Raw genomic sequence first — 16,241 nt, forward strand, 5'->3', positions numbered from 1 at the left:
ATTTGTGTTCAAAAATTTTGGGGATAGATAAGATAAATATTTGCGGGCCATACAATATTCCAATCCCGCCCCTCAAAACTACTGGGCTTTGGCTACACTAGAAAATATTAAGCAAAACCAATTGGCATTTTCAGTGGCATGCGCATGTATAGAAACGAAAACTACTCTAGAGCTTTGAAGAATCATACTTAAATAGGTACATCTGTCTATCTGTCTATCTATTTCGCTATCAGTCTCTGTCTGTCTCTCTCTCTCTCTCTCTCCCCTTCTCTCCTTCTCTCCCTCTCTCTCTATATATATACATATATATATATATACATATATACATATATATATATATATATATATATATATATATATATATGTATATACACATATATATATATATACATATATATATGGTGGTTGTCTACTCCTTAAACAGAGTTTGACCACCTCCTGCACCTACACCTTAGCCCTTTCATGGCGTATGATGTGGCTTTTTAAACCAGACAGTGTTTTGAAAAAACACCCACACAGATTGCACCTCTGATTTGCACATATATATATGTATATATGTATATACATATATGTATATACATATATGAATATACATATATATATATGTGTGTATATACATATACATATATACATGCATATATATATATGTAAATATACATATGTATAAATGCATCATATATACATATATATGTGTGTGACGTGTGTGTGTGTGTGTGTATGTATTTAAATTTATAAGTATATGTATCTATATACATACATGTATATATACATATAAAACATATACATACAACCGTCTGTATATATTCATATATATATGGAAAGAGATAAGTGGGAATAATATGCATATATACTCACGAACACGTGTGTAGAAGTGGGTATATATGAGTGCATTGCTAAGTACACAAGCACATTAACACACACGCACATGCATTCACACACTCATGTATACGTGTATATGTGTGTACGATTGTATATATGTCTGTGTGTATGTGCAGTTATGTACAAATTAATGGTGCAGAAACAAGCGTAATCGCTTGATACATGCATAATTTAACACAATCCTACCAAATTCCCACCGATTACCCGCCGAGAAATCGGTAAAAGTTTAAACTTAGAAAGACGTTGCCATATTTCTAACCAATTTTGTGCCTCATCAACCACAAGAGACTTCGCATTTGGTTGCAGTTGGTGCCTAGCTGAACTTTACTTGCAACTCTTCGCTAATGCTTAACGAAAATGAAACATTAAAACGCAGACGGTTCGGTCCAAATTAGTTATATCGGTGCACTTTGCGTGGTTTCAGATGTGGTTAAAATATACGTGTTCGTATGTGTCGGTGCTTCCGTGAGAGATTGTGTCTTTGTGTGTTTGCACGTGTGTGTGTGTGTATAAGGGTGTGTTTGCGTTTGAGCACGTGCGTGTGTATAGAGATTGGTTGTATATACATGCACACATGCAAATACATAAATAAGGCTGCATGTATGTATTTATGCACCTCTCTCTCTGTCTGTCTGTCTTTCTCTTTGCACGTGCATACGCTCATAGACATATGTATGTGTATATATATATATATATATATATATATATATATATGTATGTATGTATATATATTTATATCTATCTGTTACTATGCATATATATATGCATATGTGTGCGTGTGTTTTTCTTTGCGCCCACCCTTTCAGTTTGTTGGAGTTTGATTGCCATGCATATTTATTGGTGAGTGCCTGTTGGTGTATATTCGTGCGATGGGGGCCTGTGGTGTTCGTTTAGTTGAACATTTTCAACCGCAATTGACTTCCGAACATCGAAACACAAGCTGAAGAAAATTTATGTAATAATATTGGTTTCCAAGTTTGATACAATGCTGACCAGAAACTTCCAAGCAAGGAAATAAGACGATTACATCGAATTCACTGGTTCTTATGGAAACTAAGTGATGAAATGCGAAGTTGACCTCGGCGGAATTTGAACTCGGTCCATAAAGACAGACATAATACGGCTAAGCAGCTAGCGCGGTCTGCTAATCATTCTGCCAGCTCACCGAATTCATTTGTGTAATCATATCAAACGGTTACAATTTTTGCATAGAGTAATGTTCCAATCTGAAATTTTGCATTGATATTTCCATTTATCAAAACCTCTCCAAGTTTGATCCTTTCGGAATGGATGAAACAAATAGCAGTTGAGCCCTGGAGACGACGTAATCAACTAGCCCGCTCCCCTGATATTTCAGGTCTTGCGCGTAAAGTAGAAGGGGTTATTTTTTGGTACTTACGGCAGCAACTTGACAGAATTGCTAGAGTTTCGGACGAAATACTTCTCGTTATTTCTGAATCGATTATGTTTAGCTCTGAATTCAAATTCCGCCAGTATTCAAATTTTAACGGGGACAGACCATGATATATATATATATATGGAGATCACCATGTAACCGACGTTCTCCCTTTCCTTAAAATTGTTAGTTTTCTGTCAACATTTTCTTCAGTATCTGTCCACGTATTACGACAACTAAACTATCGACAAACCCAGAAGCAGCCTGGAAACCGCAAGCATTAACTCCGGCCCAAAACGGCACACATAACATTGCAGTCGGCAAATTGACAAAGTCATTAGAGACCTGGATGAAGTGATCTCTGATATTTGTTCCACCTGATCGCGACTGGCAATAACAGACTACAATTTTACACTTTATTCCAGCTTTTCTGTTGCCAGGCATTTCATACAAAGCTGAATGACTTGAGAATTTCTTCTGCATTTTCACTTAAAAGATCGTTACTAAAAACATATTATTTCTCATTCCCGAGGTATTGTTTTAAATTCACCATTTAATTATATATTATCTACGATAGCTCTTGCCTACGTTCGTTATAAACTTATTCACTAATCTATTTATTTGTAAAACTGGTCTTGTGGTGGAAAAGCCACGTTGTAAACAATCAACAGGCTACCTTACTATGAATGCTTATCATTCGCTAAATTAATTTTAACTTGTCTTCTTATTCTTATTTATAAGACTAATCTTCATGTCTGTGCATATGTGCGGAATATTAATTCCGTATATATACATTTTCACCGTCTACCTGCCTGACCTACCCTTTCTTTCTTTCTTTCTTTCTCGCTCTCTGCATGTATATATATATATATATATATATATATACATATATATATATATATATATAAATATATATATATATAAATATATATATGTGTGTGTGTGTGTGTGTGTGTGTGTGTGTGTGTGTGTGTGTGTGTGTGTGTGTGTTGATGGATAGATACATAGATAGATAGATATACATACATGTATACATACATACACTAACATAAACGCATGCGCTCGGTGCAACCGAGAGTATTTGAATAAATAACCGAAGGAACGGGGGAAATACCATAATACCAAGTAGAAGGTTCGTGCGTATATTTGTATACAAACATATACATACATATATACATACATACATATATATATGTATACAGATATGTTTGTGCATACACATTTATATATATATATATATATATATATATATATATATATAGATATGTGCGTGTGTGTGTGTGTGTGTGTGTGTGTAAGTATCTATGTGTGCATATAATTATGTATGTATGTGTGTATACACATACATGCACATATCTGCATGCACACATGCACACACACACGCACACCTATCCATCCATTCCTATAGATTTATGTATAAACATTAACGCAATACTCGCTGTTGGCCTCCTGCTTTCAATTATCTCTGCCCCATTCTTACACTCCATGTATATATTTTATTCATTTTCCTCCATCGCAACTCAACATTGTTATACGTTACTTTTATTCTTGCTTCATACACCCCTTTTTTTTTGTTCTTGTTCAGGTTTCTTTTTTTCTGTTTTTGCTTTATATTTATTACCGTTCTTATTCCTATCTTTGTCTCAACAATCACATTTGTCATTTATATATTCACTGTCCAATATTCGCCTTGTAAAACATCTTTTCCCAACCTTATTTTCCAATGATTTATGTCGCCATTTTGTCTCCACAGTGTTTTACTCGTTTCTCTCTCTCTCTCTCTCTCTCTCTCTCTCTCTTTATATATATCTTTATATATATATATATATCTTTCAGTTCGCAACCAACGGTTTCTTTCTCACTCTAATTTTCTCTACAATTCTGTTATCGCTGATCTCTCTCTCTCTCTCTCTCTCTCTCTCTATCTCTCTCTCTCTGTATCTCTCTCTGTCTGTCTGTCTGTCTGTCTCTCTCTATCTGTCTGTCTGTCTGTCTGTCTCTCCCTCAAACTTTCTTTCACTTTCTCTCTCTTCGTCTACTCGCTCTCTTTGTCCCTCTCCGTCCTCTCTCTCTCTCTATCAATCCGTAATTCTGTGACAGTTTTCGCTCTCTTTCTCTCTTTAATCCAATCACAGATTTTACCTCTCTCTCTCTCCCATTCTCTCCTTCTCCATTTGTCTCTCTCTCTTTCTCTTGAATCCTATTCCAATATATCTTAATCTCTTTTCTCTAAATATCTACTAATAACTCTTGATTGTTTTCATTTCAATATGTCACACAATATTTTCTCTCCCTATATCAAATTATTCCTTTATATATATATATATATATATATATATATATATATATATATATATATATATATCTCTGTCTCTCGCTTTCTCTCTCTATCTGTCTCTCTTTCTTTGTTTGACTCTCTCTCTCTCTCTGTCTCTTTCTCCTGTCTAATCTCTTTATCTTTCCTTAACTTCCCCTTCTCGCCACCTGTTTCAAACGCTCTCTAATTCGGCCCCTCTCCGTCTCAGTATTTCTATGTCCTTAATTTACCTCAGTCTCTGCCAATTCCTACTTTTCAATATCAAAATGTTTCTTTATATTTCAGCGTCACTTTCTTTCCCACAAAATTCCCGTATATATATATATATATATATATATATATATATATATACAGATTTATATATGCATTTATATATATGTTCATATATACGTAGATATATATAGATATATATATATATATACATGTATATATAAATATATATATTTAGATATATATATATATATATATATATATATGTATATCTATACATACATATATATATGTATTTATATATATGTGTATATATATAGGTATATGTGTGTGTGTGTGTGTGTGTGTGTGTGTGTGTGTGTGTATGTGTGTGTGTGTGTGTATTTATATGTATGTATGAACAGAATACCCTCTTTCACTCTGTCACTCTATATACTTCACGTCTATCTCTCTGATTCTATCTCTTCCTCTCTTCTCTCTCCCTCTTCCACCTCTTTCTCTCTCTCTCTCTCTCTCACTGTCCCCCGCTCTCAACCTCTTCTCCAGCTTAACAGCCCCTAACTGTTTTTAATCAGTGCAAGAATTAACATGAATCATAAATAACTCTTTATCTTATCACTTTTATTCAAATCAATCATTCTCCCTAACAGCACTTGTCACTCACACTTACAAAAACCGTTCTTTCCTTTTTTCCAAACGTCTTCTACTTCAGCATTTCTTTCTTTTATTTCTATTTCGTTCGCTCCTTTTCTGGTAATTCTTTTTCTATTTTCCTAAATTCCTTCTTATACTTCTCGATCTTTTTACTTCTAAGTTATTTGCACTCTTCTTCTTCTTCTTCTTCTGCCGCTTCTGCTGCTGCCGTTACTGCTTCTTCTTCTTCTCCTCCTCCTTCTTCTTCATCGTCATCTTCGGAATTTTCTTCCTCGTCTTCACCATTCCAGCTACCATCGCTGACATTAATATCGATTATACTAATGATACCAATGGCTTCAAATTTGGCACCAGGTCGGCAGTTTTATGGGGGGACGTTATGTCGATTACATCGACCCCAGTGTTCTGGTATTTATTTCATCGACCCCGAAATGATGAAAGGCATTTTTCTACGTAGCAAATAAATAAATGAATAAATAAATAAAAAATAAAAATTCGAAAAAATGTTACAAATTAAGAAATTGCGGTGGGGACAGGAGGAGATGGAAATTTTTGTTAGGTTCAACTTACGAGATTTTTGTTAGGTTCAACTTACGAGATTTTTGTTAGGTTCAACTTACGAGATTTTTGTTAGGATCAACTTACGAGATTTTTGTTAGGTTCAACTTACGAGATTTTTGTTAGGTTCAACTTACGAGATTTTTGTTAGGTTCAACTTACGAGATTTTTGTTAGGTTCAACTTATGAGATTAGTATTGTGTTGGATTATACCGTAGCTGTTGATGCAAAATAGTGGCTGTGGGTTAGTCCCATGGAAATACTGTTCAAGCTGACAAAGGGTGAAAGGTATTCCAGTTCGGACAAATACTTTTTTCAATGAAAAATATCGCAGGAACTGACGCCAGTTTATTTATAGCAAGTATCCTTCTTTATTTTAAAATGGCGATCTAAGGAAGGTTTGGATTATTCACTGCTTCTAGCCTGTCTAGCTGAAACACTGTATAAATTACCCTTGAAATCTCTGGTTACTAGTTATAAATAAAACAAAATTGTCATAGATCAAAATGAAGATCAAGAAGAGGAGAAATATAGACATCATTTGAATAGAATATCCGAAATATATGTTCATTAATGGCCCTAATTAATTTATAGTATTAAGGAAGGAAGGAAAATCTGAGCTGTTATTGATTATATTTTTGTGTATTACAAAAGCGGTCACTGTTATGTTTAGTACAAACAATAGCTGCCTATAAATGGTCTGTGCTGAATAAATAAAGCCAGCCTTGCTTAAATCTCTTTGTGGAGGAGATTTCACATTGATATATGTTAATAGTGAGAAATACATAAAAAAAAACAAAAAAAACACGCTATTTTGTATTGTCCTGGTCTGAATTAGGTCTAGAGTGTTACACATTAGTGATTAATAATTCATTTGCCTTTGTTAATGAAACATTAATTGCTATTTTATTCGGATTTTATGACACTTTCCTTAGAGATTGGCCCATTTCCGGGAAAATTTTTGTGCAAACGATAACATTGACACGTGATCTCAACAAACAGACACACACACACACACACACACACACACACACACACACACACATACATATTATATGTATATGTATATATGTATGTCTTTATGAATTTATCTTTGTGCATGTGTATATATATGTATGCATGTGTGTGTGTACAAATAAATATATATATATATATATATATATATATATATATATATATATATATATATATATATATGTATATATATACATAAAAACATACACACATACACACATGTTTATGTATATGCAATCCACCATTTATTACTGTAGTATTTGAAATAAATAAATTGAACAGACAAACAAACAGCCAAACAAATAATAAAATTAGACACAAGAAAAACAAAATGAAAGCGAGATCGAGCGACTAAGAGAGGAAGGGAAACAATAAAAAAAAGATAACAGCCTTGTGAAAGCTTTATAAAAGAAAGTGATAAACTAGAGAGTGAAAAATTAATAACATATCCGAGTTGTACTTTTTGTTTATTGAATTCTAGCTGAATTTAGTGCGGCTTTTTCCGTCTAAAACGGTTTTATTCCTCCTTCCATTGCACATAAACATGTAACTACAGATCATCGTTTTATTGATAAACTTTGTACGAAATGTCTTGCTGGTAAAACATCTAATATTTAGAACAGTGAGGACCAACCGATAACTAAACTGGTTCAGCTTCAATGTTTTCTGCTAATACGTGACGTATTGATATACGAAGTCACATGTCTTTAGGTTTTAAGATCTTTTCAGAACTAAGACCATTTTCGGATTGCCCCACTCCCTCTAGAGTTTTCTCTGTCTCTGTCTCTCTTTCTGAATCCCACTCGTTATTTCTGTCACTCTCTCTTTATATGTGTGTGTGTGTGTGTGTGTGTGTGTCTATGTATGCATGTATCTGTACGTGTGTGTGTGTATATATATATAGATAGATATATGTGTGTATGTGCTTGTATATATACAAATTTTTCTGCATGCGTATAAGATAACACGTGATTACATGACCGACTAGGTCATTAGATGTTGTTTCACATCGCTCGTCACAATGCGCTTTTGCTTTGTTTTAGCTTTCAAATGACGCCACCACGATGGCCAGGCGAGCAGGCTAGAATTGAAAGGGAGATAGGAGGTGGGTAACAAAAACCGGACAGTAGAGACAAACAACAAACCAAACCAAAGCATACAGTGAGGGCGTCCGGCCAGACGAGGTAAGGTAGCGGACGCTGGAGGAATAATGTCTTTGACAAGAGAAAAGACAGAAGAGGAGACAGATAAGAATGCGTCTGGTCTGTAAGACAGACTGAAAGAAAAGAAAGATGATCACGTGATGAAAAGAAAAACCCTAACGCCCCTCCATGTCTTTTTTTCGTTTGGTTCATTGTATGTTTCCACTATCCTGTTTTTGTTACCAGCCTTGACCCTCCGCAAATACCAAATATTATCTTGGTTCGCGGGAGCAACTACCTTTCGAAGCCTCATATTGTCGTTAATTGCTCGAAATGAGGAGTAGATAGACAGCCGACAACTGATGAAGTGTCGTTCTTTACGTTACTTGTCTTGTTTTCCATTTGTTTCTCTCGTTGTTCGCATACTTAAGTTTAAAAGAAAAAATGGAGAACTGTTTCATTAAAATCGTGTAGGTTTGAATAACAAGTCTGTATCATTTTGATGATACTATGCTCTAGGATAACCCTAAACTCTATTCAAATAACATTTGCATCGAGACGGATTAATATGAGAATGTTTGTATACGCATATTCAACTGATTAGTTTTAAAATCTCTGAGAATATTGATTCCAAAACAAGATTTTCGCTAATCTGACGTGAACGCTACGTTTTTATAACAATGTCGGCTGCTTCTTTGATTCAACGACGCAGAAAGCGCTTGTTCGACGTCACACGCCTCAGTGGATGATTAGAGAAAAAATATGTACAAAGAATTTGATTCACGCTTTGGCCTGGTGCCATGACAGGAAGCAGTTGATATTTTTTGGTCTCTACCATTTTATCTATTGTCTTTCTCTCTTGGGATTTTTCTTTGTTTTAATGTAATAAAACTGATTTATATATATTCATGTATGTATATATATGTATATATATATATATATATATATATATATATATATATATATAAATATATTTATATATATAGATATATTTATATATATATATAAATATATTTATATTTGCATATATATGTATGTATTTCTCTGTATATATACGTTTGTTGATATAAAATGTATATATATACGTAATACACACACACACACACAGAAACGGGGCAAACACACACGTTCTCACACACATATATCTGTCTATATTATAGATATTCTGTGTGTGTGTGTGTGGCCATAGTTTGGTCGGGGCGGACCACATGACGGCGCACAACATCTTCGTTACCCACTACATATTGGTGAGTAACTTTTTTCGTAAAGCATAATTTCTGTCGAACAGATTAGACGGTATTATCATGTTCTGTAATCTAATACTTTGACGGCCACTTTGGACGTTTTTCAATCCAATTTCTAGTTTGTATAGTCTCGACGTTAAATGATGATGCATTTTAAAATCCCCGATGGTTCGATATAGTTTTACAACACTCCTCAAAGTTAGTTCCGCAAAATTACATATTGGGTGATAGCAGAAAAAGGACGGCGGTGAGGTGGCAGAATCGTTAGCACATCGGGCTAAATGCTTAACAGTATTTCGTCCATCGCTACGATCTGAGTTCAAATTCCGCCGAGGTCGACTTTGCCTATCATCCTTTCGGGGTTAATAAATTAAGTACCAGTGAAGAAACTCTAGATTCGATGTAGTCGACTAGTGCCCTCCTCGCAAATTTCGGGTATTGTGCTTTTAAGACAAAGGATAGCTGGAAAAGGATTGGCATTCATATGTTTGAAACAATATGAAAAACAGGGAGGACAACGATTAAACAAATTAGTTCGTGCCTGCTGTTAAATATTAATAGTTGTTCAATAGAGACGCAATGGATGTAGAATATTCCCCACCACAGAAAATGACGAATACGGTTCAATGTTGGTGAAACTGTATTATATATTTGACTGCAGTCACAGTGTGAACGGAGAAAATTGCATCTTCAAGGCCTGTATCAACGCTCTAACGCATCATTTCTGTTTCTTATTTAATCTCCCACCCGCTACCTCTCTATATCTCTGTCTTTATCTGTCTTTTGTCTCTACAGTTCTCCCACTATCTCACACACTCACGCTCTCTCATTCTCTCGGTCTCTCTTTTTTTCTCCCTCTCTCTCTCTCATTCTTTTACGGTTCCAGGTTCCTTATGTTCAAGGAATATGGACACGATATCTATCTGTAGATTCAAATCAATGGAGTATATTTTAAACAAGTAAATCTCTACAATCCTGGAAGCGAATTCAAAGAACTCCTACAGACACTCACTAACAAGCACCTAAATACACAAACATATATATATACACTCAAATGCTCATATATATATATATATATATATATATATATATATATATATATATATATATATATATATATCCACGTAGACGTTTTTGTATTATGTAAGTATCTTAGTGTGCATGTACCATTTATATTTGCATTTATCTAAAATAATTTCTTTGAGAATACACGCATGAGTTCATGTGTTGGGTTATTGCCAAATGAGAAAATAAAATTGTTGTTAGACTCACACAGAAGTGCGTACAGGTATTGAAACGTACGTTCATTACATCTATATGCACAGTAACACGTATTTGACTGGTTATATAAGGATACATATAAGGATATACATATATATATATATATATATATATGTATATATATATATATATATATACATCTGTATATGTATATATTTATTCTTACATACATACATACATACTAATGCGTTATATACAGGTGTGTGTATGTAATCATATATGAAAGTGTATAAACCAACATACACATATCTACATTTATATATACGCATGTGTTCACTTAGATCCATATTTTAATATAGTTTATATACGCATATGCATATATATATATATATATATATATATATATATATATATATATGCAATACACATACATTCTAACACACGCGTATATGTGCGTGCGTGCGTGCGTGCGTGCGTGCGTGCGTGCGTGTGTGTGTGTGTGTATGTATATCTATCTATATATATATATATATATTAATAGCATTCATTGATACACGAATATACACATATTCCTACGTAAGTAGTGTCTGCAAAACAATCCCTAAAAACAAAGCACTTCTTTGGAATGACTGTGCGCCATGAAAGCTGCAGGCTAAATACCTGAATTCTTGAATACCTGATGCCAACATCGCACGAGAAAAGTAACAACTTCTACAGTAGTGTCTGCAAATAGCTGTCTTTCAATTGTCAATTCAATTATATCATCATGCCAAAGCATGTTGATGCTTTCTGTGCCTTTCCATTGTCGTATCTTGTCTTTGTTTCTCATCTCAGATCAATGCAGTTTCATTATGTTGTTGTTACACAGTATTATACAGACGTGTAGTTTCTACTTCAATATAATCTTGATCTAGTCTGATGTGTATTCGAGTTTTCAGTTGTTGGTATGTTCCCCACCACCACCACCACCACCATCACACAGATATAGTTATATGTATGTGTGTATAAATGTATTTCTACGCATGTATGTATAAGTTTATATGTATAGACGTATCTATTTATCTGCGTCTCTGTAAGATGTATATATTTGAAAAAATATATATATATGTAAATATATATATATATATATATATATATATATATATATATATATATATACATGTACATTAAATACATGCATACATATACGCAAATATATGCATACATGCATGCATACCTACACACCTACATACGATTAATCGGTAGCGAAGGAGATTGGTGGTGGTCAGTTCTGGGAAGGACCTGTATTGCTATTTCTTTCTCTGTTCCCCTCTGTAAGATATACACACGCGTGCACACACACACACACATGCATATATACATACATACACACACACATAAATATATATATATATATATATATATATATACATACAGAGAGAGAGAGATAGAGAGATATACACACATATACTTATGCAAATATATATATATATATATATATATATATATATATATACACATGTCTAGATGCATATAAATATATATATAGTATGTATGTGTATGATTACATATATACATATACATGCACAAAACACACACATACGTACACACATGTTTACATGTGCCTGTTTTTTATGCATATGTGTGTATGTATACGTGTATCTGTTTATCTACCTATCAATCACAACCCCCCCCCCCCCCACCGCACCCCGTGATCTCACATAAAGATACATTGGCGCATGCACAAATTTGTTTCCTCAAACACATACAGTTATACTGCAGAACTTTTCATAAACGTGTGAGTTTCTTTGTGTTTTTTACTTTCTATACAATCTTTCACCGTTGGAACCGTACTTCTATATCATGTTTAATGTGTATATGTGTACGTTTCGATTCTGTATTTCATTGTGCATGAGCTTGAACGTTCTTGTATTTTGTATGACTGTGTATCCGTGTGCGTATACCTACAATCAAATTGAATCGTGTGTGTGTGTGTGTGCTTATCTATTCATGTATTTGTGCGTGTGTGGGCGTATACATATAAATATATAAACATATAAATATACAGAATAGATTTTTGAATTCTAAAGTACATTTTCTACACAAATGCTCAGACATCAAAAAGGCTGCAACTTATGAGACTTCAATAGTATAATTCGCACAAAATCACACAACTAATATACAAGATAAGCCAAAAGTTTATACACAATAGCCTACTAACCAATAAAACGGTAGAGAAACGTGATGATGATGATGATGATAATAATGATAATAATAATAATAATAATAATAATAATAATAATGAGGAGAAAAAGAAGAAGAAGAATGTGGGTGACGATAACAATGATGATGATGATGATGATGAGGATAAATAAACTTTTAATATATTTTCCCAGTCATATTCAATATCTTGCAGTTCTCCTCGCTTTAGTATAAGCAATGCAAATAAACAATGTCCGACTACGTGACGTAGAACTAATAATGCTATACTGGGCAATTGTTGGTATTTGTTGATTAGATTTCTTTTAACTAACTCTCTTTTATTCTATCAATGTTGTATAATTCTCTGGCTACGACTAAGGACGTTGTGTGTTATACATAAATTTAGATTTATACTAACAGCTATCGGTACACTAGGTTTTGCCAGTGACAAGGTGTGCTGAGATTTATCAGAAAAGAATTCAACCAGTTAACGAGTACATTACAAATGCAGTTTTAAATCGGAACAGTAAAAATATGTGTAGCTTGTCTCAAATTGAAAATATGATGTTTTGATTATTGATATTCAAGCGATAGAACTTTATATCTTTGTCAGACACCAGCTCTTGCCTCAGGAGAATTCAAATAAATAAAAGCAGCAGAGAAAATACATACATACATATATACATATGGACATACAAACAAATAGACAGCGAGACAAAATATTTACGCTTTTTACTTCTCAATCTATATCTACAACGGTCTTTGGTTCAGAATATCTATCGAATTTCTAAGGGGTTCTTTCCCTAATAATTACTGCTATTCTTCACCCACCTATTAACAAGCCGCTACGTATTCTAGACTTCCTTCATTTCCGTTTTAAAACTCTTCCTACCAATGTGCATTTCCACAAAAAACGATCTTATTTTTACATCTATATCTGTATATCGTCTTTTAATCTTTCTCCCTTTGTCACCATCGTCATCTCTCCCCCTCCCCTCTCTCTCCCATTATTTTTCCTCTCACTATCTCCCTCTCTTTGTATATATATATATACACACACACACACACACACACACACACACACACACGTGTGTATATTAATGCTGTTTTTTACGTTCTGTTATACAAACAGTTTCACATTAATCTTACACAAGAATGTTTTTGCCGGCGGCTTCGGAGCCTCGATCAGCTAAGCGATCATCGTCCATCGATGACTTAGCTGGTCGAAAATTCGAGGTCACAGTCAGCAACATTGTTGTGTAAGAATAATATATATATATATATTCCTTAAACCCAAAAATAACATCTACACACACAAGCACACACGCAAACATACAGACGCACACATTAAACCAACATTCAGACAGACTCAAAGCATACCTTCGAACGAGAGGGGAAATCGCTGAATCACTGCAAAGGTCACAAGAGCAACGAAACAACTTTGACTAACAAGAGACTTACTGATTTGTTTAACCAGCACATTAAACAAAGGATCGATTTGTTAGTTGGTTAAATATTTCAGGAACTGATTCACAATAACGAAGTGAAATTGAACCTATGTGTGTGTCGTTATTAGTATAAGAGCTCTCTCAAGACATAAGAAATTTCATACAGATTTCACTTGTAAATATTTTTACATCGATAGACATATAAATAGTTGTTTTCGTTCCAAAAGAAAGCACAGTGTGTAACAGATACTTGTGTTAAAAGCTTGTGTAATCTACAATATCTGTGTTTATAAACTGTGATAGCTCGCGGAGCGTTTAACTATTGGGAACTAATCCGATTGACAAACACATAGCAAAGACAACAACAGCAAAACCACCGCCACCACTACTACTACTATTATTACTACTGCTGCTACTACTACTAATAATAAATATCCCTCCATATATATATATATACATACAGCGAGATATATACAAATGCAGATATAACCATAGACACACCCTCTGCCAAATATTGCAGCGGCTAATGTATTGAGATGTAGATAAATCTGTGTCTATGGAGAGATGTAAACAACTCCATTCTATATACAATATTTTCTGACAAAGACAAACAGGTTGCAGCCAGCAATGACACGTTTCAATGGCATTTCATCAGAGAAAGCGCTTTCTCTCTCAATGTCCAACTTATTGTTTCTAAGGTGTGGGAGTATGTCTGAGAGTGTCTGTGAATCTATGTAAATACGTCTATATAAATTCAATTTTAGGATTATAAATATACATACATACATACATACATAAATACAAACATATCTATATATATATATATATTTGCACACGTGCTTACATATGTACGTGCATACACATTGTTCTCTGTTCGTTTCGATCAGAATCTCATGTTGTAAATATCATTTCTTATATCACTAATCCCTCTCGTTCTCTCTCTCTAAATTTGTAACATTTTTACGCCCCTCCCCCCGAAAAATCTCATGTATTCCTTAGTGAAAAAAAAGGTATCGAACTATTGACCTTTCTTGCACTCATCTAACCAGAGCCATAGCGCTTTCCTTCCACATTTTTATAGCGTGATAGAATTTGATTAAAACCAGAGAAGAAAGAAAAAAAGAAAAACGAGAAAAACAAAACAGAACATACGACGTGAACATTTATAATTTTATCCAGACAGATTTACACATACTCACACGTATATCATTTATGAGCGCACATACACAAAAACACACACACGCATAACGAAAGTAAATCAAGCAAGTACAACTACGCACACACACACACACACACACACACACACACACATATATATATATATATATATATATATATACAGAGATTGATAGATAAATAGATAGCTTAAATAGAGAGGTAGATAGATAGAAAGAGCGAGAGAGACAGAGAGGGGAGAGATATATACATAGAAACACGTACACCAACACACCAATGCGCACACATACATACAAAGATACATAGTATATATATATATGTGTGTATACATATACATACATACATATATATATATATATATGTATATGTATATTTATATATATACACATATATATATATATATATATATATATGTATATTTATATATATACACATATATATATATATATATATATATATATGTATATTTATATATATACACATATATATATATATATATATATATGTATATTTATATATATACACATATATATATATATATATATATGTATATTTATATATATACACATATATATATATATGTATATTTATATATATACACATATATATATATATATATATATATATATATATATATATGTATATTTATATATATACACATATATATATATATATATATATATATATGTATATTTATATATATACATATATATATATATATATATATATGTATATTTATATATATACACACATATATATATATATATATATATATGTATATTTATATATATACACAAATAT

At 33.1% G+C, this 16,241-nt stretch overlaps 2 long non-coding RNA genes across 3 annotated transcripts in view; one reads left to right on the forward strand and one right to left on the reverse strand.

Annotated features, from left to right (window-relative positions):
* Positions 1–16,241, reverse strand: part of LOC149131282 (uncharacterized) — a 163,134-nt gene that overhangs the window by 52,014 nt on the left and 94,879 nt on the right. The window contains exon 3 of one of the 2 annotated variants that reach the window (XR_016238060.1): positions 5,164–5,905. The exons of the other annotated variant lie outside the window; for it this stretch is intronic. This is a non-coding gene — a long non-coding RNA (uncharacterized LOC149131282). Of the gene's footprint in view, positions 1–5,163; positions 5,906–16,241 lie in introns of those variants that run through there. 2 annotated transcript variants of the gene reach the window in all.
* Positions 12,326–16,241, forward strand: part of LOC149131283 (uncharacterized) — a 44,003-nt gene continuing 40,087 nt past the window's right edge. The window contains exon 1 of the long non-coding RNA XR_016238062.1: positions 12,326–12,412. This is a non-coding gene — a long non-coding RNA (uncharacterized LOC149131283). The remainder of the gene's footprint in view (positions 12,413–16,241) is intronic.

Source organism: Octopus bimaculoides, chromosome 23, assembly GCF_046866305.1.
Source record: "Octopus bimaculoides isolate indiv1 chromosome 23, ASM4686630v1, whole genome shotgun sequence".
Taxonomy (NCBI): domain Eukaryota; kingdom Metazoa; phylum Mollusca; class Cephalopoda; order Octopoda; family Octopodidae; genus Octopus; species Octopus bimaculoides.